At 43.8% G+C, this 27,070-nt stretch overlaps 2 long non-coding RNA genes across 8 annotated transcripts in view; both read left to right on the forward strand.

Annotated features, from left to right (window-relative positions):
- The window catches only part of LOC148142371 (uncharacterized), a 38,882-nt gene extending 19,394 nt beyond the window's left edge, over window positions 1–19,488 (forward strand). For 2 of the 6 annotated variants that reach the window (XR_015752020.1, XR_015752021.1), the window contains 2 exons: window positions 481–583; window positions 17,563–19,488. This is a non-coding gene — a long non-coding RNA (uncharacterized LOC148142371). Of the gene's footprint in view, window positions 1–480; window positions 584–1,132; window positions 1,929–17,562 lie in introns of those variants that run through there. The other 4 variants (XR_015752022.1, XR_015752023.1, XR_015752024.1 and 1 more) reach the window with 3 other exon arrangements.
- LOC148142370 (uncharacterized) overlaps window positions 1–27,070 on the forward strand; it is a 114,100-nt gene that overhangs the window by 22,205 nt on the left and 64,825 nt on the right. The gene's annotated exons all lie outside the window — the stretch shown is intronic.

The following is a 27,070-nucleotide window of genomic DNA, read 5'->3' on the forward strand; positions in this document are numbered from 1 at the left end:
GTATTCATCCATCGAGTCCACATCAACCCTTTGATGAACATCCCATTCAGACCCACTCGTTCCCTGTAACATTGCATTTCCCATGGCTAATTCTCTAACCGGCACGTGCATGGACACTGTCAGCGATTTAGCATGGGAAATCCACCTAACCTGCGCATCTTTGGACTGTGTGAGGAAACTGGAGAACTGCACGAAACCGTGCAAACATGGGGAGAATGTGTAAACTCCACACAGTCGCCTAAGGTCCCTGACGCTGTGAGGCAGCAGTGCTAGCCACTGAGCCATCTCTTCTTAAATCCTACTGCGCCTTAATAACCTCCCTATCCCCCAATTGGCTGAATCTATGTTCCTTCTGTCAGAAATCAGGTTGTCTAAGCAGATGTCTCAGTAAATCCCAGTGACAGCCCACATGTCCCGTATGTCTGAATGGGGATCCGATACACAACATCCTCCATCCCACACTTTTCATTCATGTTCCAGAGACAGGGCTCCAGTGCCTGCATGAGGACTGTAAATCCCAAATTCCGAGGCAGGGACCACACGTCTGTGGGGAAACCTGGCACTGCACAAGTACAGAATGTGGGTGAGTTTTGGAACATGTGCTTTGGGGTAACTATTGGAAAGTATTTCACACTGTGATTGTCTGGCGGAGGAACGTATTTGCTTGTAGTATTGATCTGTTGGAGGATCAAAGTGTCACCACACCTACATGGGACCAAATTACATTCCCAACTTGTCATAACACTGGAATCAACCAATGATAAACAAAGGATGTCACCCATTTTCCCAGACTGCAGGTTCCTGTTCTGTCCAGGATCTGCCACCTCCTTCTGTTTCCTTTTGATTCATTCTGCTGTTACATTATTGACTAGCAGCAACTGAGGGAAAGGAAGTGAACCCAGAAAGGGTGAAGAGTCTAACCAGGGACGGGAAGTGGTGGCATAGACCTGTTTATCAACACTTCTATGAGAATGGGGAGGGTGTACATTAGGGGGTAGTAGAGTCAGAATGGTGGGAGAGAGTAAGTGGGCTGGAGGCTTACAGCTTTGGGGAAGAAAGGGGAAAAATATATTCCAGAGAAACGAGAATTGTCTGTTCTGAATTTCTAATCTGTACATATTCCTTTATACAGGGTGTTAGATAGTGAAGATTTGCAGACTGAAATCTCAACATCATGTGCCGATCGTGATTAAGTTAACCAGAATTTGAGGAACCAAAGATGGAGAATCACTCGGCCAAAATCCTGCAACACTCTCCCCCACAGCATTGTCGGTCTCTCTGTGCCAAATGGACTGTGAATGGTACAAGACAGCAGCTCACTACCATCTTCTGAAGGGTAACTAGAGATGGGGAATAAATGCTGGCTGAGCCAGTGATGTCCATATCCTGGAAATGGTTTCTATCTCTAGTTGCTGAAACCCAATTGATGTTACTGCAGGATGAAGAGGGACGCTGAGTGCATCCTCCAGGAGGCAGCACCATCACATTACCCCTGCCTACACCAACACAGTAACAAAACAACGCCACTGGAACAAAATGCAGTGAAGCCAAAGAAGGTCTTAGATATAGTTCTTTGAGGTAAATTCATGAAAGGGGATTGGAACACAACAGGAACAGGACATTGAGCTTCATGGCGAGCTGTTTCCCTTTCAATGGTGGAGCAGGATTGAAAGGCCGAATGGCCTACTGCTGCCATCTCCCAGGTAGGTAAATAGCTATGGAGCCCGGGTAGAAAGAAGTCGGCAGGGCAGGGATTCTCCAGGAGATTGCACCTCCACATCAGTTTTCAGTGAGGGATGGTTTGATGGATTTTATTGAACATTTGTCTTTAACACAAGGTTTATGAATTTGGTTTTAAAATATTGTAGCTATTTATTCCACAATAAGGCAAAAATATTGGCAGATATGTATGGATTAATTTCGGTTATCTATTCAGCAAAGGCAAGTTGGTTCGCGGGAGTTGTTTCCATGCTCGACAACTCTGAGATGCTCCAGCCACCGGCAACGGTTTGAATACACCATTTGCAAAAAAAACGCATGATGTTTGTTACTCAGTCAGCGAGTTTGGCTATTTTGTTTGGAGGGTGGATGGGCCCAACCGATCCAGAGATGAAGGTTTTCCGGATATTTGCTTCCAATGGCCATTCTTCTTGACACTTTCCCAAGTTCGCCATCAAAGATTTTGGCTGAAGAAAAATACCTCCCATATCGCATTACCCAATTTGCTCTCCAGCGAATCCAAAAACTGACAGCTCTTAACGTGGAACAGAATTAAAACTGAAAAGACAGTACCATGATCAGACACACCGAAGCTTAAGTGCTGTCTGTGAGGCACTGTGAGTCGTCTCTGACATGAACCGCTCACACAAGTAACAGCGAGGCAATTCCAAACCAACTGGAGATTTAGTTTATTGCCAAGGCCCAGAAAGTGCTCAAGTATCATATAAAAAAAAGAACAACAACGAACCATTAAAAGTGAACATTTCCAATTATATCCGTGATTAAATTAGGCCATCAATGCGCCGGTGCCCCCATCTGATCGAGAGAACCAATCACCTTTCTCCCTCACCAGGACAGTAATGAAGGAAATGAAGGAATAGCAACGTTTCACATCGCGATTGCCCACCTTTTCGCCACAGCATCAAAAAGCGGCGAACAGATTCAATGCAGGATCTTCTTTCGAAATAACGGTGAAATAATTATGTCTAATCACTTTCAGAATAAACGGGGAGCAACACAAGTTTTCTGGAATATGAATAACCAACATAGACTACTTGGGTCCCAGATTATACTGATGCACAGACTTTCATATGAAAAGGTACCTTGGGTGATTGCCCTACACCCAGAAATCTTCTGGCTGCCTTCTGTTTGCCCTGTCACATTAAACTTGTGCTGTTCTCATCGAATTTGTAGTTCTTGCCATTTGTCCGTATTGCTACTAGGGATAGATGGTCGTGGCAACTCGTGACTGCCACACAAATACTTTGCCAAAATTGGATTGTCCCGCAACGTGATTCGCAGTGCACGAACTTCGCAACGAGGATATGCCACGCGGCAAGTTAAAAAGCACGCTTCCATTTATTAAAGTAAGTTTCTGGGAACTGACAACCAGATTCCTCCTTACACTCGGAATTATGACAACACATAAACCAACAGCCTCTCTCAGAGACAAGCGACCAATGCCCATCTTGTGCCGGACAAACATAGTTGACAAGATTGCACGCAGGGACTGCACAGTAAACTAGAGAGGAGAAGCAGACAGACGACCCTCGAGCTGCATTCATGCAGTTCTGTTACCCTGTAAACCCCATGTACAGCTGTTCCTTGCAGGTACACACAGGGCACTGAGTGTCTCTGACTCCGGGACTTGGAACTAGGATTATATGACCGTCTGCAGCACTGGTTACTTCCTTGTGTGAGGTAACTCCCGATGGAACATATGTAAAACATGATAGCTCATTGAGAAATACATCCAAAATAGTACCCAAGAGACGTATTTCTGTTGTGCTTCAGGTCCAAGAACACCCAGGTCAATAGCTCCCTTGCTTACCTCTGCTGGTCATGTTTGCAAAGAGATCTAGCAAATTGCCAAGTTTGATTTTCCTTTCAATCAACAATTTTGACTCAGTTTGGCTGCAAATATCTTTTCCTAACTTTGTGCTTTTCTTCTTTTACATTGGTGTCTCGCACCTTACAATTGACAGCAGAGTTAGGAGATTGAAGCATTTAGCCCATCAAGTCAGCGACAGCTGTCAATGAGATCATGGCTGATTTGGCTAATGCTCAACTCTGCTTTTTAGTCAGTACTCATGGCCGAGTGGTTTAGGTGATAGGTTAAAAATCCATTCAGGTTTCCCTGCGTAGGTCCGAATCCAGCTGACTCCGCTATGAATGACTTGCTGCTGGGCGAAATTTCGCTCAAAGTTCAGAAAACCTATTTTGCAAACCAGGCCGGTAATTTAATTAGACTTTGGAACTCGAGTTCTTCATCAGGAATGTTCCACCTTTAAAAAATTATCTCTCTTTGTCTTTCCAGATACACTGCTCGACACATCGGGTTTCTGCAGTTGTTATTGAACGTCCTGACCAGAAGTGTTGCTTTTCATTAGATTCCTTTAATCCCTGTCCTCTGTTCTCTGACTCGGGTCAGTGGCAACACTTCCTCCTGCTCGTCAAAGTGCTCATTCCCCACCGCTCCCTCTCCCATCATTACAAACAACCGCAGGAAATTGCCACTTAACCATCTTTGTTCCAAAGTGAAACTCACCAGCCTCGGGAATCTCTCCACCAAACGGGACTTCTCATCCCTGGACATCGTGCATACCAGAGGTTTCTGAAGCTTTACTGTGAAAATATTGTCAATTGGCAGATGGAAAAATGTTAAGGAGCCAAACCAATCCAGGCACCAGCTTTGGGTCTCTTGAGAAACTCTTTGGGAAGTGGAATCAGAGGAGAATGCAGAAGGGTGAACTGTCGGACCGAGCAGAGGCCAGAATATTGACTCTGATGTTGTCGGGACAAGAACTGGTCTGAGACATTGAAAACATTCTCACTCCTGTACATGGGGAATAGAAACTTCATCTGGACTCTGCGACAATGAAAATCTCTGGAACACACAAGGCACTGAGAGGCAGAAAGGGAGATTATCCCTGATGTAGGTGAGCTTGTTCCCAGTGACATGGGTGTGTCTGTCGTGGGGGTATCAGACTGTTAAAATGTCTCCAAAATGAATGGTTTAGTCTTTCATTTGAAAAGTAAAACTGATAGAGGGCAGTAGTCGTTCAGGGAATGGCACATTGAATTTGGAATTCAGTCACGGACTGCTTTAGAGGAACGTCGAATTTGTTAGGTTGGAAGTTTCAGCGCATTCGACCTTTAACTGAAAAGTCCTTGTGGAACATAGTACAGAATCTTTCCGTTGAATTAGCAGGATCTAGTATTGACTGATGGGGGCACAGCAGGCGGCAGGACGTGGTAACATGAAATAAAAATGCGCAGAACTCAAACACAAGAAGAATGTTCTTTCGGTATGGTGGATCAACATTACAGCATTTTAAAGAAGTTTAAGCAACGATCCTTCAATGTACAGGACTTGCAACGCCAGGATTTGACACCATACTAGTCTCGTTCTTACCAGATGCTTTAACTAATTCATCAACGGTGTCGGCGCAGACGATGCTGTTCATATCCATATGTGTATTTAATTAGCTGTTCAGTCACAGTAACAAGATTTGATCTTAATGGTAAAAGCTGTGATTTCCACAGCGTGAACACTGAATGCACAGCTTTAAATTGCGTAAGTGCAGACTTCGAGGTGTAGTTCCTGTGTGAGAATTGGAATATCGTTTACAGACATTCAAAACGACACCTAGAAACATTATCTATCTTTCGGACTGTCTGGAAAATCGCACGATCGCAATAATTTTCGTAAAATCCGAATTGTGTGGAAGTAGGACATTCGGTCTATCAAGTCCACACCAAAGCAGTGAAGATTATCCCAACAAGAACCACTTCCGAATCGATCCCCTTCCAGTTTCTCACAGCGAAATAACCTAAAATACCTGGACAAGTTGGTATTTTTCCATTTGGCAATCCACCGAAACTACACAGCTTTCATAATGTGGGAGGAAAACTCGCGCACACATGGGAGGAGTACAAGCACCATACAGACAGTCGCCACAGGCTGGAATTGAACTGGGTCCCTGGCACCGTGTGGTAGAAGTGCAAAGCATGTTTATTCTTCCGTCAGCTCACTGGGTTCAAGATAAAAGACATTTAAACAACTCAGGCAAAGCTTTGAAGCATATATCGTCCCTTGAAGTATGTTTTCCTTTGAAATAGAACCACATTCCAAAGTACATACATTTCAAAAGAACCGCTTGAACCTGAAGATTTCATCATGAACAACAACAAGTTCAGAATTACATGCCGCAACAGGAGAAAATGACCTTGAAAATAGTGTGGTGGGGAAAGTGCGTGTGGTGGTGTTTCCGTGTACCTGCTGTAGAGGTTGTGGTTTCGCACTGCGATGGACCAATTCAGAAATCACACCAGGTTATAGATGCACATGTTTATTTGAAATAACAAGATTTCGGACCAGAGCCCTTTCGTTAGGTGAAGTGGGAGGGAATAACACAGAACACCGAATTTAAGGGAAGAGAGATCAAGGGCAGACAGATCAAAATATCAGGCAAATTGTGGGAGCGGAGTGTCAAAGACTTAGTCTCTGCAAGTGAACAAGAGTGTCAGTCAGTGTCAGTAATGTGACAATAACTGAGTGCCAACAGAATGGATGACCTATGATCCAACAAAGTGAGGCAGAGAGATAATTACAAACCGTTAAAATAAAGTCGTACTGGAGACAAATCAAGGCACTGGAATGGCATGGAACAGAAACAGAAGCAACTGGAAAACCGCTCCACAACAAAAACATAAGAGGAAAAGTCACCAGATCCGAAACATTAACTCTCATGTTCCTCCACAGATGTCCCCAGACCAGCGAAACACCTGCCCCCTTCGCCACAATGCCCCAGTCCCGTTCCCCCATCCCGCCCAGTAACCCTTGCCCTTGCTCCTGGTTTACAGCATTCCCAGTTCTTCTGATTTTTATTTGGCTAGAGTCGCATGCCGCGAGTCTGACCCAAATTATCAGTTAGCCAATATTGAACAAAGTGATTAAGGTAGAGAGATAATAACAACTTGTCACGGGGATGGTGTGAAAACAGAACAATAAGGAAGATTTCACAGATACAGAACAGTGTGGTGGGTCACATGTGGTGTGACATTAACCGAATATCATGGTTGATGCCATCACCACAACTAAGGCAGTTGGCGATCCAATTCTGTTTGGCGATTTTGCGTTGTTGTGTATCTCGAAAGCCGCCTTGGCCGACATTTAGTCGAAGATTGAAAACCAAATGTCCTTGATTGCTGAACTCTTCCCCGACTGGGTGTGAATAATCCTGTCTGGCAATTGTTATGCCGTTACCATTCATCCATTGGCACACCATCTGCATGGTCTCACCAATATACCTTTACTGGGTATATTGTGGGATCATTGCCTGCTGCATATGTGACAAACAACATTGCCTGAGTCACATGAGTACCTGTCGTGTACGTGGTGGGTGGTGTACCAACATGTGATGGTAGTGTCCATGTCTTGCAAAGTATGCGAAGGCATGGTGCTGTGCTGTGGTGTTGTGGTTAATGCTATGTGAAGGCTGAGTAGTTTACTGTAAACGGTCGTCTGCTATAATTTTGCTGGGTGATTGAAGGTGAGAATTGAAGTCATGGGGATGTTCTTAGTGAGATGCTCATCCTGTGAAGAACGGGCTGAACTCCAGGAAAGTACTGACGATGAAAGATACTCTATCAGTCGCATCCTCTGTCTGTCTTCTGACGAGTTCACAGCAGATTTTCAATGTGGCACACCGGAACTGGCGATCAATCAGTTCAACATGTACCCCATCATCATGAGTATATCCTTCAAAATCTTTAGGTGTCTGTCGCATTATTCTTCATCTAAGCGGTTCCTATGCAGGTGAAGCGCTTGTCCTTACGGTATGGCTTCTTTAATATATTTAGGGTGGAAGCTGGAGAAGTGCAGCATCGTGTAGTTATCCTTGGGCTTGCGGTGGAGTGAGATACTGAGGTGTTATTTCCTAATTTTGGTTTGTGGTGGGTTTGGTTGTATCATCCTTATAAATGGAATAGGCATTCAGTTAAACCCACGAACAGAAATACCAGGAGAATCTCAGCAGATCTTACAGCGTCTATTCAGAGAGAATCAGAGAAAAATATTTCAAAACTTCATCAGAACTCGGTAATCTCCCACAGGCACTGCCAAACTGATTCTTTTCGACAGCAGTTTCTGTTTTTGCTTCAGATTCCCAGAATCCATAGTTCTTTACGTTAACCACTAAAGCAATGCAGAAACATTTTTTTTATTGTTCGTCATACCAAAGGTTGCTGTTTGGAAAACATTTTTCTGACCCCATTAGAAACACGTAACGGTGCTGCACGGAAAACAGATGCATTATGAACATCAATCGCTTTCACCCTGGGGCTATTGAACCAGTAACATTTCAGTTAACAGTCGAATGAGCTGATACTTCCAACCTAACACCTTGGACGATCCTCGAAAGCAGTCTGTGATTGACCTCCCACTTCAGGCTGCCATTCCCAGAACGACAGCTGTCCTCTATCAGTTTTACTTTTCCGAAATAAGGACTGGGACATTCATAATGGAGACATGGGGAATGTCTGATCCCATCCACGACAGACACATCCATGTCACTGGGAAGCAGCTCTGCTCCAATCGGGAACATCTCTCTTCGAACCTCTCAGTATCTTGTGTGGTATCGAGTATTTTCATTGTCCCAGTGTCCATATAAGGTTTGTATTGCTCATGTGCAGGACCGAGAATTACTTCAATGTCTCCAATCAGTTCTTGTCCTGAGAACATCTTAAAGAACGGGAAGTTGTCCTGATTGTTTCCGATCAGTCTGACAATTCACCCTTCTTCATTCTCCTCTGAGTCCTTTTCCCAAAGAGTTTCTGAAGATTCACGAAGCTGGAGACTGGGTGACGTGCTTTATCTTCTTAACATTTTTTCACCTGACAAGTGACAATATTTTCCCAAAATCTGTTCACAATCTTCTGTATTTCACCATGTCCAGGGATGAGGTGTCCCGTTTTGTGGAGAGATTCCCGATGTTGGTGAGTTTCCCTTTGGAGCAAAGATGGTTTGTCAGCAATTTCCTGCGGCTATTTATAATGATGGGAAAATTAGTGGTGGGGATTGGCTCTTCGACGAGCTGGGGGAAGTGCTGCCACTGACCAGAGTTAGTGAACGGAGGACTGGGGTAAAAGGAATCTATTCAAAAGCAGCACCTCTACCTTCAAAGAATACTGCAAAATATCGATGGTTCTGGCAGTAACTGTGAAAAGAGAAACGGAGATAATGTTTTAAGTGTGTTGCATTTTTGATTAATAACTTGAGTCTGCTAAGTTTAATCAACTGACTGGTCTTGTTTGTTGAGACGAAATTTCTGAACTGTGAGTGAAAACTCGTCCTGCATGACTTCACTGAAAACGGAGCCAGCAGAATTCGAACCTGCGGAGGGAAGCCCCAATGGATTTCTAATCCATCACCTGTATCACGCGGCCATGACTACACGCGCGCAAGGCTGTCTTAGTATGTCTTATGTAATGGAAAGTTCCAACCTGAAACACCAGGATTTGGCTTTTCCTGGTACCCCAGTATTCGCTGTCACACTCTCTTGCTTTGGAAAGGAGGAGGATGCTGGGGTGCCAGGAAAAGCCAAATCCTGGTGTTTCTTGTTGGAACTTTCCATTACATAAGACATACTAAGACAGCATTGCGCGCGTGTAGTCATGGCTGCATCAATTTGAATTGCACACATATTGATGAGAGATAAAGTGGATGGGTAGGATCCATTTTCATGCGCAGAGAGGTGAATAAACACAGCACTGGATCGCGAAAGGAAAACGCCTTTGCTTTAGGGCGGCACGGTGGCACAGTGGTTAGCACTGCTATCTCACAGCGCCAGAGAACCGGGTTCAATTCCCCCCTCAGGCAACTGACTGTGTGGAGTTTTCCTGTTGTTTGCGTGTGTTTCCTCCCACAGTTCAAAGATGTGCAGGTCAGGCGAATTGGCCATGCTAAATTGCCCGTAGTGTTAGGTAAGGGGTAAATGTAGGGGTATGGGTGGGTTGTGCTTCGGCGGGGCGCTGTGGACTTGTTGGCCCAAAGGGCCTGTTTCCACACTGTAAGTAATCTAATTTGTCTAGCCCTATCCACTGCCAGTAGAATTACACTCATTGAAGTCTTCGTGAAAAAAATTCACCACTACCAAATCTGATGTGCAAATTAGGTCTACTATTTTTAATCAGAGATCAAAATATGAAAATGATTCAAATACACGGAGCGGCACTGGAGAGTGCAGACCTACCTTCAGGGGCTTATTCTGCTCTGATGTACACCCGCGAGAAATTGGGACGAGAATGCGTTGTCACAGCTGAAGGGATCAAACATTTAATAAAATGATAAGGAGGATATTCACTCTTTCAGAGGGTAGCAAATCTGTGGGTTTCCTAACAACAGAGGGCTGTGAAGGCGAGGTGTATTCAAGGCTGTGATAGACAGACATGGAGCATCACGGAGATGAGGATAAAAACGGGGGTTGAGAATTAACCAAACCAGCCATGATCTCATTGAATTTTGTCGCAGACTTGATAGGCTAAATTGCTTCCATCTGCTCTCGTATCTTTGCCGTCATTTGGAAGATGCCGTACACCATTTTAAAAGAAGAAAAGCACAACTTTAGGGTGAGGTGGTTTCAGTCAAACTGAATCAAAATTATTTATTGAGAGAAAAATCACACTTGGCATTCTTCCAGATTTCTTTGCTAGTATGACTAGCAGAGTTGGTCAAGGTCGTCTGATTGTACTTGGGCATGAAACAAGCAAAGATTAGTGTCATAATCTTCATTTTCTTTATGTCAAAAGTAATGTCTTTCCTGATGGTCACAAGAAAGGAGATGGTTTACAAGAAAAGACAGAGACTAAGTCAGCTGTAAACTAATCGAAATAAAATGTGGCTCGCGTTGTTCTCTGGGACATATATGATTTATTGATTATTGTCATCCAAACTTTTTTTTACCATTGAACCGTGAGTGGGAGATGGGAAACTAAGATCACCCGTAACTATTGCCAGCTTTTATCACTCACATGTAGTATTTGTTTCTTGTATGTAGTGGCTACTGCGAGTGCACTTGTAAACTACACCTGCGGATGACTTCTTTCCTCACTGTTTCTCATTTCTACACAAACACGTTTTGCATCCTTATCTCCTGAATCAAAGTAATATGCAACCATTGGATAAATGTCACTAATACCTTGGCATTTCACATGCCTCCGTTTGTCACCTTCCAATGTAAATTAATAATTTGCCGTGTTGCAATTGCACACAATAAGAGATAACAAAATACAGGGAGGTGTACCAGGTTTGCAAACGCACGTTATTGCAGCTAAAACGCAGGTTTCTGCACACAATACGATCATGGAAGCATTCACCGAATCGTCAGGAAGCAAACAATAAGTCCAGTTCCAAAGGGCATGACAGGAACAGCATCAGAAAAACCACCAAAATACTTCTCTCGGCTAATATTTTGGATGTACTTCTCAATGAGCAATCGAGTTTTACATATGTTCCAACAGTAGTTACAACATAAGTTACAACATAACCAGTGCTGCAGACGGTCCAAGCCCCTGAATCAGAAACACTCAATGCCCTACATATAACTACAAGAACATCTGCCCGTGGCGTATACGGGCTGGCTGAAGTTCATGTTTGCAGCTCGCTAGTTGTCCGACTGTTTCTCCGATATAGTGTTTCGTGCAGTCCCTGCGTGGAATCTTGACAACCATATTTGTCCTGCACAAGATGGGCATTGGATATTGTTTTCTGGTGAGTTTTCCCTCAGCGAGGCTGTTGGTTTATGTGCTGTCCTAAATCCGTGTGTTCAGAGGAGTCTGGCTATCAGTTTCCAGAAATTTATTTTAATAAAGGGAAACATGGTGTTTCAATTGCTTTATGGCATATCCTAGTTGACAATTTAGTGTGCCAGAAATCTGGGAATGCAGTTGTGGGATACATATTCTTGGCAAAGAATTTGCGTAGCCCTCACTAATTGCCACGGCCAGCTGTCCCGAGTAGCTATACGTACAGACAGCAAGCATCCTCGAGAGCAGCACAACCGTAATAGAGCATGGCAATCAGAAGGCAGCCAGAGATTTTCTAGAAGCAGGGCACCCATCCATGGATTCCATCAGTAAACACATTGATCAGGATCCAATCTGCAACACCAACAACCGGACCCAGCGGCAATGAAACTAAATCAATTCCAAAAGCCATAGGACAGTAGGCTTCACAACAGGCTCTGCAACCCTGAGGATGTTACCCAGAACTGTGAGGATCCCACTTCCCAGCTCCGCAAAACATCCAACAACTTCTCCATGAAGCACACGAGCTTCGCATCTTTCTGCTCCAAAGCACTCCGATTTTTCACAGCAGAGAATTGTACACTGAACTCCTGCGTGCAAGGTGAGGATGCCAAACCCAACACGATCAATAATGGCAGTGAGAGCGAGGGCAGTAATTTCCATTGTCATATGGACAGCCACAAACACTCTCTTTGAATATGAAAGTCTGTGCAGCAGTATAATCGGGGAACCAAGTAGCCTTTGTTCACTGTTTTCACTGAAAGTGAATGGACATTACTATTTCATTGCTGATATGAAACCAGATTCTGCATTGTATCTGCGCGCCGTTTTTGTTGTTGCAGTGGCGAAAAGGTTGGCAATCGCGATGAGAAATGTTTTTTGTATTTCTCTCATTTCCTTCATTACTGTCCTGGTGAAGGGGGCTGTGATTGGTCCTCTCGATCAGATGGAGTCATCAGCGCATTATTGACCTAATTTCATCACGAGTGCAATTGGTAAACTTCATTTTTCATGGGTTATTGCTGTTCCGGTTTGTTTTATGTTTGTTGAGCATTTCCTGTGACTTGGCAGTGCACTAAATCTCCAGTATGTCCTGAATTGCCTTGCTGCCTTTCTCTGAGCAGTTCATGACATAATCGGCTTGCACTGCAACAAAGGCAGCATGCATGCGTCGGTGTGTCTGGCAATGGTCCATCTTTTCTGTTTTGCTTCTGTTCCACATGAAGAGTTGTCAGTTTCTGGATTCGTTGGAGAGCTGAGGGGGTTAACGTTATCGTGCGGTATTATTCTTCAGCCAAACTCTTTGATGGCAAAGTTGGGAAGGTGCCAAACGAACGGTCATTGGAAGCAAAAGTCCGGAAAGACCCTCATCGCTGAGTCAACTCGTCCCATCCACCCTCCAGAAATATAGGCAAACGCGCTGACTTCGTAACAAACAGAGTGCATTTTTTTTGCAAATGGTCCATTAAAACTGGTGTCAGCTGCGGGAGCACATCAAAGTTGCCGAGCACGGAAAGAGACCCTACTATCGAACCTGTCCCTGCTGAACAGATAACCGAAATTAATTGAACCATATTTGCCAAAATGTGTTCCTTATCTCTCCGAACGCTTCCTGTCTATATACCCATTCGGATGCCATTGAATCTGCCTTAAATGTGGCAAATCATTCTGCACACACAAAAATGTCTGAGTGAACTCGCTGAGTTTCTGCATGACACCATGACCAAACTTTGGGACAAAGTTGGAAACTGCGAGTAGAATAGATGGCTCTCTGATTAGCCGCAATGCACAATGGGAGGAATGGCCTTTTCCCACTTTGTAAATCTTCGAAGACAAGTTGAAAATAATCTGCAACGAAAATGTTCAGAAAGGGTGTTTTATTTAAACCAAATACTATAGTATCTATCGCCTTGTCTTGTTATTTACTTGTGAGGATTCGGTACTCTCAGCACCGTGGCCCGGATCGTATTCCCGCCCATGGAATGGTTGTATTGTTCAGCAAACATATCGGTGTACCTGCACTTCTGCCGATTTTCCGATACTGGCAGGTCATTGGTTTTGTCCAAAACATTATGAAGGTTAACATAAAACAAATAGCTGCAGTTGCTGGAAATCTGAGCCAAAAACGAAAATTGTTTGCAGAACGCAACAGGACTGGCAATAGAATCGTCGACTTGCCTGCTCTTCGAATGCTGCCTGAACTGCTGTGCTTTTCCAGCATCACTCTGATCTAAAATCTGGTTTCCAGCATCTGCATCCATCACTTTTGACTAGTTCCTTCAGTGTCGCTGGTTCCCAACACAAGAGCTCCATCTCTAGCGGTTTCATGTCTGTACCTCCGTGCTGAGGAGTTGAAGCGTGAAGAAAAGTAACTCACCTCCTCCATCTCTGGGGTAATTAGGGACTGAGAGTGAATCGTATCACATTGAAATATATCTAGATGCGACTTAATCTTTGTCTTTTATTGGGAACCATCTCTTTCATTGTAACCATCAGGAAAGATCATTTCGTTCACCAGAAAAAAGAAATGAATATGTCACTAACCTTTGTTTGCTTCAGGTCGAGGAATACTCAGATCAATGGCTCCTTTGCTTACCTCTGCTGGTCATGTTCGCAAAGAGATCTAGCAAATTGCCAAGTGTGATTTTCCTTTCAATAAATAATTTTGACTCAGTTTGGCTGCAAATATCTTTTCCTACTTTTGTGCTTTTCTTCTTTTACATTGGTGTCTCGCACCTTACAAATGACAGCAAAGGGATGAAAGGAGATGGAAGCATTTCGCTCATCAAGTCAGCGACAGCTTTCAATGAGATCACGGCTGATTTCGTCAATACTCAACTCTGCTTCGCCGTCTGTAGTCATTACCGAGTGGTTAAGGCGATGGATGCGAAATCCATTGGGGTTTCCACCACGTAGGTTCGAATTCTGCTCACTACGTTCTGTATGCTTTCCTGCTGGAATAATTTTGGCTCAAAATTCGGAAAACCTATTTTGCAAACCAGGCCGGTAATTTGATTAGACTTGGGAAACTCGAGTTCTTCATCAGAAATGTTCCATATTTAAAACATTATCTCTGTTTCTCTTTCCAGATACACTGCTCGACACATCGGGTTTCTGCAGCTGTTATTGAACATCCTGAGCAGAAGTGCTGCTTTTCATTAGATTCCTTTAATCTCTGTTCTCTGTTCTCTGACTCGGGTCAGTGGCAACACTTCCTCCTGCTCGTCAAATTGCTCATTCCCCACCGCTCCCTCTCCCATCATTGCAAACAACCGCAGGAAATTGCTACTTAACCATCTTTGTTCCAAAGTGAAACTCACCAGCCTCCGGAATCTCTCCACCAAACGGGACTTCTCATCCCTGGACATGGTGCAAAACAGAGGATTGTGAAGAGATACTGTGAAAATATTGTCAGTTGGCAGTTGGAAAAATGTTTAGGAAGCAAACCATATATTTTAGACTCCAGCTTTGGAAATCTTGAGAAACACTTTGGGAAATGGAATCAGAGGAGGATGAAGAAGTGTGAACTGTCGGTCCGAGTAGAGGATGGGACATTGACTCTGATGTTCTTGGGACAGGAACTGATCTGAGACATTGAAAGAATTCTCGCTCCCGTACGTGAGGAATGCAAACTTCATCTGGACTGTGGGACAATGAAAAACTCTGGAACACTCAAGATAATGTCCAAATATTGACTGGGATCACTACAGTACGAGTACTATAGTTGGGTCAGTTTTTGTCCAGTGTGTGCAGGACGGCTTCCTGACACAGTATGTAGACATGCCTTCAAGGGACGAAGCCACTTTCGATTTAGTACTGGGTAACGAGCCTGGCCAGGTTTTAGATTCGGAAGTAGGTGAGCACTTTGGAGACAGCAATCACAATTCTCTCAGGTTTACTTTCGTGATGGAAAGGGATAGATGTACTCCACGGGGCAAAAGTATCAGTTGGTGGAAGGGAAATTACGATGCAATGAGGTAAGATTTAGGAAGCGTAGAATGGGGTAGGAAACTGCAGGGGGTGAGCACATTAAAAATGTGGAGCTTATTCATGGAAAAGCTCCTGTGTGTGTACTTGTCCGGCAGGGAGGAAGATATAGAATGCGTGAGCCGTGGTTTACAAAGGAAGTGGAATCCCTGGTCAAGAAGAACAAGAAGTCTTATGTTAGGAAAAAATGTGAAAACTCAGTTAGAGCGCTCGAGGGTTCCAACGATATCAGGAAAGACCTAAAAAGAGAGCTGAGAAGAGCCAGGAGGAGACATGAGAAGTTGTTTGCAGTTAGGATCAGGGTTATGCCTAAGGCTTTCCATTGGTATGTCAGGAATAAAAGAATGACGAGAGTGAAATTTTGGACAATCTTGGATAATAGTGGGAAGTTGAGTGTGGAGTCAGTGGAGATAGGGGAAGCACTAAATAAATATTTTTCCACAGTGTTCGCTATAGAAAATGAAAATGTTGGCGAGCAAGATACAGAGATACTTGCGTCTAGACTAGAAGAGATTGAGGTTCACAAGGAAAAGATATTAGAAATACTGCAGAGTGTGAAAATAGATAAGTCAGCTGGGATGGGATCTGTCCTAGGATCCTCTGGTAAGCAAGGGAAGAGATTGATGAGCGTTTGGCATTGATCGTCAAATAATCGTTGTCTACAGGAATAGTTGCTGTGGAATGGGGCATAGCATATGTTGTTTCCTTGTTCACAAAGTGTGTTAGAGATAACCCTGGCAATTACAGACCAGTGAGTCTCACTGCAGTTGTTGGTAACGTGTTGGAAAAGGTTATTATAGATAGGATTTATGACCATCTAGAAAAGAATAATCTGATCAGGGACAGTCAGCACGGTTTTGTGATGGGTAGACCTTGCCGAACGAATCTTATTGACTTTTTTGACAAAGTGACCAAACAGGTAGATGACAGTAAACCGGTTGATGTGGTGGATATGGGTTTCAGCAAGTTGTTCGATAAGGTTCTCCACAATAGGCAAAATGTGTAGGAATGGGATTGTGGGAGAGATTGCTGCTTTGATCAGCAATTGGCTTGCCAATAGAAAACAGTGCTGTAGTTGATGGAACATGTTCTTCTTAGTGTCCAGGAACTGGCGGCGTACCACAAGGGTCGGTGTTAGGTCCACTGCTATTACATGAGGTCTAACCTTGCCAATCAGTCTCCCATGGGGAACATTGTTGAATGCCTTACTGAAGTCTATATAGACCACATTTACTGCTCTGCCCTCATCAATCTTCTTTGTTACTTCTTCAAAAAACTCAATCAAATTTGTGAGACATGATTTCCCACGCACAAAGCCAAGTTAACTATCCCGAATCAGTCCTTGCCTTTCCAAGTACATGTACATTCTGTTCCTCAGGATTCCCTCCAACAATTGAAGTATTCTTGGCAGATGCAGTTACATGTCGGGAATGCGAGGTCATATACTTTGTTGGGATGAATAAAAAGGCACACTACTATTAAAATCGATAGAACCGCAAAAGATGTGCAGTGCAGAGGAGTCTCAGTGTTCCTATACATGAAACGAACAAAGGTTAATCACATATTAATTTCTTGCTGGCAAACGAAAGCCTTTTCTGATGCTCACAATTAAAGAGACGGTTTCCAAGAAAATAGGAAAATTAAGTCACCAGTAGAGTAATCAATTACCAAGATATCCTTCGTGATGTTTTATGGGACATGTGGATTTTTTTGATTATGATTCTCCAAACGTTTTTCCAATGGAACAGAGAGTTGTAGATGGGAAGTTAAGATCACGCATGACTATTACCATTTTTGTCACTCACACACAATATTTTTTCCTTGTACGATTTATTTCGCTTTGTGGTTACTGCGAGTGGGCTTGTAAACTACACATGGTTGTGAGTTCATTCCTCACTGTTCCTCAACTCCAGCCAAACAGACTTTACATCCTTGTTTCCTGAATCAAGGTAATCTCTAACCATTGCATAAATGTCATTAAAACGTCGGTATTTCACACGCCTCTGTATATTACCTTTCAATATTAATTGATCCTTTACTGTATTGCAGTTGTGCATAAGAAGAGAAAAATAGAATAGAGAATGGTGGACCTCCGCTTCACACACCCGTTATTGAAGCGAAAATGCAGATTACTGCCCATAATACGATCGTGGAAGCATGTGCCGAACCCTCAGGAAACACAGAATAAGTGCAGTGCCACAGGGCATGTCAGGGACAGCACCAGAAAGACAACAGAAATGCTTATCTGAGCTCCTATTTTGGATGTATTTCTCAATGAGCAATAGAGTGTTACATGTGTTCCATCAGGAGTCACCTCACACAAGGAAGAAACCAGTGCTGCAGACCGTCATATCATCCGAATTCCAAGCCCTGGAATCAGAGACATTCAATATTCTGTGCATAACTGCAAGGAACAGCTGTCCGAGGCGTTTACAGTCCAGATGAAATTATGAATGCAGCTCTCTAGTTGTCAGCCTCTTTCTCCTATGTCGTGTTCGTGCAGTCCCTGCGTGGAATCTCGTCAACCACGTTTGACCTGCACATGATGGGGATTGGGCCTTGTTTTCTCGTGAGTTCTTGTCTGAGTGAGGTTCTCGATTTCTGTGCTGTCATAAGTCCGAGTGTTCAGAGGAGTCTGGATATCATTTTCCAGAATTTGTTTTTAATACAGGGAAGCATGATTTAAAAATTACCTCAAAGCATATCCTCTTTGCGAACTTTGTGTGCCATGCATCTGCGAATGAAGGTGTGTGGGCGTCAGTCCAGCAGTCCCGAGTAGCAATACGGACAAACGGCAACGGCCACACATTCGACTAGAACAGCACAACAATAATAGGACAGGGCAAGCAGAAGACAACCAGACAATTCCTGGAAGCAGGGCACTCATCCACGGATTCCATCCGTTGGACCCAATCTGCAACCCCAACAAACGGAAGCAGCGGGAATGAAACCAAATGAATTCGTACCAAAACATGAGAGCAGCGCTTCACATGAACCTCTGCAGCGCTGAGAATGTCACCCAGACAGGCGAGGAAAAGTCTGCAAACCATCTTCCTCGCGTCACCGAACTTTTCAACAAGAACTCCAGAAGCATCCGAACTTCACATCTTCCTGCTCCAAAACACTCCGCTTTTCCACAACAGAGAATTGCACACTCAACTACCGCGTGTAAGATGAGAATACCAGCCCCTACACTACCAAGGGCGGCAGTAAGAGCGAGGGGAAATAGCTGACACTGTCATTCCACAGCTACAAACGCTCTCTTTGAAATGTACATTTTCGTATGAATGTCAGGGCAGCAGTAGAATATGGGAACTTAACAGCCCGCGCTGTGTATTCATATTCTGGACAATGTGAGTTGTTCACAGCTTTCCCTGAAAGTGAGTGGACGTCGTTATTTCACCGCTGTTGTGAAGCCAGATCCTGCACTGAATCTGCTCCCTCGTTTTTTGTTGTTGTGGCTAAAAGGTGGGCAATCGCAACGTGAAACTTTGTTATATTTCTCTCATTTCCTTCATTACTGTCCTGGTGAGGGAGGCTGGAGATTGGCTCGCTCGATCAGATAGAGGCACCAGCGCATTGTTGGCCTAATTTAATCGAGAATATAATTGGTAATATTCACTTTGCATGGTACATTTTTCTGTTATGTTTTATGTTACTTGAGCACTTTCTGTTACTTGGCAATGCACTAAATCTCCAGAATGTCGGCAAGCTCCGTTTGGAATTGCTTCGGTGCTATTTGTGTGAGCAGTTCTTGATGTGCACGTCTCGCACTGCCTCACAGACAGAAGTAATGTGTTTGTGTGTCTGATAATGACTCTGCCTTTTGAGTTTTGCACCTTGTCCACGTTAAGAGCTGTCAGTTTTGGATTCACTGGAGAGTTGAGGGGATAACACGATTTGTGAGGTTTTTTTTAGTCAACGAAATTATTTGATGGAGAACTTGGGAATGTATCAAGGAAAATGGTCATTGTCTGTAAATGCCTGGAAAACATTCCTCTCTGTGTCATTTCAAAACATTACGCCTCAAGAAAAAATAAAATTCAAACACGCTGACTTAGTATCAAACAGCATGCGTTTTTGCAAGTGGTCTATTGAAACTGTTGTCAGGTACTGGAGAGTCACAGAATTGCCGAGCACGGAAGCAAACCTTCCTATCCAACTTTCACCTGCTGAACAGATGACCGTAACTAATCTAAACATATTTGCCAATATTTGTCCCTTATCTCTCCGAACATTTCCTGTCTGCATACCCATTTAGATGCCTTTGAAGTGTTGTGAGTGCACCAAAATGTGCCACTAAATATGGCAATTTATTCCACACGCACAAAAATGTCTGTATTAAAAACAACTGTCGCTCACATCCCTTTCAAATTGTACTGCTCTCACATAAAACCTATGCTATCTCGCTTTAAACTCACGTGACTTCTGAAAAAGTGAAGATTGACTCTGTTCTCTGCACGTCTCCCTCATGATTTTGTCATCTTTTCCAAGGACATCCCTCAGGCCTGAAGCTCCGGGGAAAGCTGTCGAAGAATATTCAGCTTCTCACTAATGTCCACACCGTGCAAACCTTTCAAATCGTTGTAAATATTTTTTTTAATTATGCGAAGGTATTCATAGAAAGTGCCAGGGGAAATTGTCTGAAGTGAAGCGATGCTGAAACATTAGTCTTGACAGGTTTGGCGCTTAGTTATCGTCAGGGAGCGTCGCCGAGTGGTTTAATGGAGGTAAAAACAATGAATGCAGATGCTGGAGACCAGATTGAGGATTAGTGCTGCTAAAGATCCCTGTATTCCTGATGAAGGGCTTTTGCCTGAAACGTCGATTTTACTGCTCCTCGGATGCTGCCTGAACTGCTGTGCTCTTCCAGCACCACTAATCCAGAGAGGTTTAATGTGCTGTGTTTAGGGTCCAGTCTCTATTGCGTCGTGGGTTTGAAACCACACTTTGCAATAGAACAACTGCAGGCAGCTTCTTATGACAGAACTACACAGGTCCTGATTTTGCTTTATGGGTGTGTTTGTTACTCCTCGGGTCTCTCACCCTCTCTGCGATAAACACGGGTACATGAGCAACTGATTCTTAAAATAATGAGAACGACTGCTGTTCACTTCCTCTCGAGCACTGTGCGTTTGGATATGTAGACGCACAATTTTGCTGCCAGTTGCTGTGTCTCAAATGGTCAGAGCATTTGGCTGAAATGTTGGTTGTCCGAGCCCAAAAAGAGCACAGAGCCTCAAATATTTCACATCAAGTATTGTGACCGACCATATACTGACAATACAACCACGGGAACTCATCCATAATTGACCCTGAGTCCACAGTGAGTGAGACGGTCACGTGCAGCAGAATGTGACCCCACTCTCTACAAGCCCCTGCTGCCACCAGAAAGGGGCCACTGCAGTTTCAATCAGCGGCTTCCTGCCCAGCCATGGGACACACATAATGGAAACTCCTTCCTCAGGAACGGCTGTTACCGTGTGAAAGGGTAAAAAATTCGAATTCAAATTGGAAATGGCTTCAGAAGATTGTCCCTGTTTTTAAAACATTTTATAATCAGAATTCCTGTCTCGAATATTAGAAGTGGTAAACTTTGTAGGCAGGTAGAACAAAGAAAGTGTTGATTGTGAGGACTCTGTCTCTTCAGCAGATGGGATTCCCTACACTCCAATCAGAAATGATTTGGTTTCCTGAGGTATTTTCCCGATTGACTGGCAGTCTGCCAGAGTGTCTGGGAATCAGTTTGGCGACCTAAGGATCAGGGTCAAAATATGAACATATTAACAGAGAATCGTAAATCCCGGGGCAAGGCCTAAATGGATTGTAATGGTCTGAAGGAATAAATCTGAGATTTGAAAGACTTGAATAATGCTATTTGCAATGGGGAGGAATGAACGAGATTTTTGAAAATTGCCGTGTCAGCTGAATTAAACTCAGTATGAAATCATAAATTAACCAACACCAATCCTGTCCTGGTTCGCTCAGTCGGTAGAGCTTGAGACCTTTAATCTCAATGATGTGGGTCGAGACCCACGCAGGGCGCTGTTGTTTGCTAATCGGTTTGCCGCTCTCCATTAATGTTGCAAGAGCGAAATCGCTCGCTGAGGCAGGTTTTGTTGACACATTTTTTCCTCCGTTTTTGATCATCTCTTGGTTTCTGAGTGAAAACTGTCTCCACTGTACTGCAGGTGCAAGAGACAAGGTTATCAGTTCAGCCGAATATGCTATAAACAATGTCCCTTCCAAAACGTGAGTTACCATTCCAAACGTGCCCCAACCAAAATGTCCAGAGACGTCGAATGCGAATGGCCACATGACAGTGACAGCTGCATGTCAAATGGTGCTGTAATATAATTAACTGAATGAGAATGTTCTGATGGAAACCGAATGGAACTCTCCCTGAAATTTTCCCAATTCACTCGGTAAATGATGCTGTTGTGTACCCATATGGGTTTACGAAATGAACAGCTTATTGTCAATAACAGAGGTGGGGGTGATGCAGGATAGTGAGGTTTTCGTGTGGGTCAGAAGTGATTTGTTCGAACAGGGAATTCAAACGTCCACAGAGCAGACATAGCTGATTGGTCCAGGATCGCACTTCTCCCTTCTGTTTCAGTACCAACAAAAGAAATTGCGGGAAAATCTCAGCAGGTCTGGTAGAATCTTGGAATGGAAAACCGAGTTAAATCTTCAAGACCAGTGACACTTATTTCTCCATGTCCATCTCCGTCTACCTTTTTTATTGAATATCTCCTGACTCTCAACTTTATACTCAGTTTGTCTTTTATTACTCCGTCTCCAAACTTTCAATGAACTTTCAATGTACGGAAAGTGAAATATGGCGCTGTAAGTTTTCTCAATGAATCCACTTTTTTTTTCATTTGTGTTCATTTTATCTGCACATCAGTTTCTTTCTTTCTTCCATTTCTGTCCGCTAGGAAAAGGCCTTTCCGCCCATCTGCAGTTCGGGTTATTGAACATTCATCTTTTCGAGTCCAGGAGCTACTATTTCTTGGAGGACCTTCTGCACTGCATCTCGGGTGGGGTGGGTGCGAGGCTGTACCACTATATTCATCTGTCTATAGATATCGGAGCAGGGTCTATTTATTCCACACCACCAGGCTTCGTCATCGCTCTTCTGAATCTTGGTTATTATTACCCTTACCATGGCACCTCCTTCCTTGATAACAGGAAACCGATATCACGTGTCAGGTGTACCTGTAGCCGTGGTGGATACTACTAAGTGCCAGTAACTAGGTACACAAGGATCTCTGCGTAAATATTTAGTGACTTATTTATAGTCGTCTTGGTTACCAAACGGGCATGGGTGGCATGTAAATGTCAACTTAACATCCTTGGTTAAGATTACCGTCTGCGGTTGTATCCCAGACACCCCTGCCTTCACGATTCGTCCTGCCATGCAGCCCCATATTTCTATGAGTCTACTAATCACTACTTACATTGATTTGGATCCGGTGTTGTCCAATGTCTCCTCAAGGTCAGCTACACGTTTGCAATGGCTGGCGTGTATCAACGTGGCTCTTTCGGCGATCTTAACAGCTGTCTGTGTTGTAGGGAGCCCTTGGAACAATCCCAGCCAGCTCTTCGCCTTCATGCTTTTGCTCCTGAAGTCTTTCACCACCAGCCAGTCTTCAGGTTCTAGATTGTGCATCTTCCCTTCTGTAGGTTGGGGTAGTGCTGCCCTTCTTTTGATTCTGCATTTGAGACAGAAGTGTTGAGAGTTTTATTCCGCAACATAACATCTCGTCCTCACAGTGGTCTGATACCTGTCTTACAATCGGTCTTGGGCCAATTCCTGTATTGGGCCACCTTCCAAACAAAATCTCAAACGTCCAAAGATTTACTCTTCCTCTCCTTCATATACATTAGCACAATTGGAAATGCCTTTGTCCATGTCACCTCTAGTTCCTCACAACATTTTGTCAATTTATTTTAAAGGATAATTTTCTCTCTTTCCACTGCCCCACCGCTCGCTGGGTGGTAGGCACAATGTTGCCTCACCTTTATTCCCAAGTAATCACTGATCTGCTGGAGGGCAATATTTATAAATGGCTTTCCATTGTCGCTGATTAGCCTTTCACGGATGCCCCATCTCGGAATTATTTCAGTTAGCAAAGCCTTGGCTACTGCACTGGCATCCTGTTTAGACGTGGGAGCACTTCAACCCCTTGGGAAAACATCAACTATTACCAGACAATGCCTTTTCCCTTCGCTGGGTGTTAGTTCAATAAAATCCATCTGTAAATGTTAAAGGGTCATTGGGATTGGGGGTGTTCTGCCTGATTCATTTGTATTCCCCTCCCCACATTATTAGTGGCACAGAAAACACATTATTCACTTTTTTTAAATGAGTAATGAGTAAATCCCTTTCTGTACCAGCGTGCTGAAATATTGTCGTACATCCCCACTTTTGACACATGGTCCTTACCGTGTGTTACTTTGGCATAGAAAGGGAATAAAGATCGTGGTAGACAGGGTTTACCATTGGGGCCACACTGCACCCATTCCCTCATTCTGCACCCTGCCCTTGTCAATTCACGCTTCTCCTTCGATGTGGCCTGCGACTGTAACTCCCATAAGTCTGCTTTGGATTACAAATATTTGACATACACATGTCAAACTGATCACTTGGCGGCTGATTGGCCGCCGTCCTTGCCGCTCAATCTACATTTTCATTGCCTTGAGAAATTGAATCATAAATTTTCCTGTGGGCTTCACATGTACATACAGTGATTGATTTCGGCAATCGGACTGCTTTGAGGAGGTCAGAAATCAGGCCATGTTATGTGATTGGCTTTCTAGTGGAGGTCAAGAAGCCCTTGTTTATCCACAGGGATCCAAAATTATGTACAACCCCGAATGCATATCTGCTGTCCATGTTAATATTCACTGTTCTTCTTTCGGCCAATTTCTATGCCTCAATCAAGGCAATCAGCTCTGCTGATTGCGCGGACAGATGAGAAGGAAGTGATCCCGCTTTGACTACCTCGTGGGTAGTTGCTACAACAAACCAGACACTGGCCTAGCTCTTTGATTCTGAATGCTGACCTATCCACAATAAAACGCCGTATCCAGATTCTGAATTGGTGAATCCGAACACGTCTGGTCTCGGGCTTCAAACCTAAGAACTTCAACTGTTGTTCCACAAGTTGTAATTTTGCGAGACTCGCAGAGCATCGCAAGCCTACCATTCTCACATTGTTTCTCTGGTAATGCTGCGATTAAGCATTCGCTTACATACTGCTGAAGCGCTGATCCCCCAGGTTAAAACAAGACTCTCCAGACTCCTGTGGAGAGCCTCTTTAATTATGGCGGGGACTCACAGTAATCTTGAAAATGTCACGTGAAAGTATACTATTTGCCTTTGAATGAAAAAGTGAACCAGAATTGACTGTCGGCGTGTAACGGTACACAAAACAAGGCATTTGCTAAATCCACAATAGAGAGCCATTTACATCCGGTGGAATTTGAGCCAATATAATATAGGGGTTGGGAACATTTGGGGTGTGTGGAACAACAGCGTTCTTGATAACCTGCAGGTCATGAACAAACCTCCATTCCCCCGATTCACCTGGTATGTTTGCCTTTTTGAACGAAAAAAATGGGTGTTCTCACCAGTGATTATTCACGGGGGATTATCACTCCAGCCTATAAGAGAGATTCAAAGACTGGGGTAATTCCTTACACAGCCTCGGGTTTTGACGGCTCTTTTGCTTTGCAAGGACGACACTCAGACTTCGGGGATATTCTTAAGGGTTCGTATGAGCCCCGCATCGTGTTTGCCTTTTGCCCTGAAATCTTTTGGGACCCTTCTTAATCTTGGGTCCGAGACATCTACCATAGGTAAACGCCAGACGACACTCCTGGAGGGGATTACCTGGACTGCCCTGTCTGCCTGAGTTAGCCGATTTAGTATCTTCCTATACGTCCTTTTAACTGCATGGAAGCAGATACCCACACCGACTCTGAAGATACAATCTTTCGTTTTTTGTGCCTGTCGTACCCATGGTCCCAAATTCTGACACCTGTCGCTAGATGGCTTCGCCAATGATCCGTGAGGAAAAAAGCCTTCCACATCAAAAAAACAGGGTCTACTTACCGTCACAGATACTTAAAAACGTTTAAAGTGACAGCACATCGGTGATCATTCCAATAAAATTCGCACAATAACAACTGATCTGGTTTAACCAATCTCCTGAACCAATCCTTCTCTTATGATTTGTCAGGACCATCGCGGTGTATGTGTGCTGTGCAGTGCAGCATATCTCCAGCAAGAAAATCGGTGTTAATGGGATTAACATGGCTACTTGCTTCCTGGGTGAGTGAATCGCTCATGGACCCTATCGCTCTCTGACATGCATCAGGGGTCGTGATTCGTATTTTCCAGCCTGCACTGTTAAATCTTCTTTTTGTATTACCTGCAAGCCCGTCGGGGTACTGCGCAAATCCGACACCAGTCTCACTATGAGATCCCGAGACATCAGATATACAGAACAAGATTCTGATAACAGAAATGAGAATTGGAATGTTTCCCCATTACTGGTTTTGCACAATAGGGGTGCGGTAAAACTCTCTCGTGTCACGACTCCTGATGCACCGATTAAGTTCAGGAAGCTTCCGTTCATCTTTATTTGCGACGATTCTCTGAACTGCCTTGATTTATGACCTGAATATGTTGCCCTTGTATCTTCCAAAAAAGTAAGAGGTGCACCTTCCACATATAACATAGATGTAAGCATTGACTTATATGCATCATCGTTGTACTGAAAATATAGTTCATGCTTCGCAAACTCAATGCTCAGTCTAGAGGTGGGACATGTTTCAGTGCTAATAAGGTTAGTAGTAGAGATGAGCATAAGCGATTATTCGTTTGCAAGCATAAAGCAAAGAGGTTTACCTGTAACTTTGGGGCTTCCCACCTCCACCTCAACCTTCCTCCATTAGTCACCCTGCTGTGCAGCCTCCAGGGCCGATTGAGACTGTCTGGGCGTGCACTGTCTCACTCATTGCTCTGCAAACAAAGCACCCGCCAGATTTACCTCTGCCAGCCCTTCTTTTCACGCAGCACCTCCTTCCAACGGCTGGGCGACCATTTGCATCATAGTCAGCTGAGCTTTATGTGTTTGCTGTTCCATCTTTAATTTCCGTTTTTCCTTCTCTTGGGCCAGAAAGTTTTCAGCATGTAGCGCGTGGAGTTCCATCAAATTCAGGTTTTTCCGTGTACCAGGTAATACATTAGCAAGACGCCTCATGTAATGGGTGCCTGATAGCTTTCACATATTTGCTTTAAAGCACAATTCGCTTCTTCTTAACAACACTTCAAGGTCAGTGGCCTGAAACATTCGAGTTCCTTTCCAGATATGGAGTTGTTTTTTTTCTAATTCCTTGGCTGTTGATATGGTAGTTTGTTGGCCTTGTACGTCTGCTATTAGTTCGGTTTAAATATACATATATTTTCTTTCTGTCTGCAACACTTGCCCTCTGAAAAGTCAGGCCCTTACTTTTTTTGTTTCCCTGTGCTTTTATTGGTTTC

Source organism: Chiloscyllium plagiosum, unplaced genomic scaffold (genome assembly GCF_037043375.1).
Source record: "Chiloscyllium plagiosum isolate Xiang-an unplaced genomic scaffold, Cpla_swu_hap1 HiC_scaffold_29, whole genome shotgun sequence".
NCBI lineage: Eukaryota > Metazoa > Chordata > Chondrichthyes > Orectolobiformes > Hemiscylliidae > Chiloscyllium > Chiloscyllium plagiosum.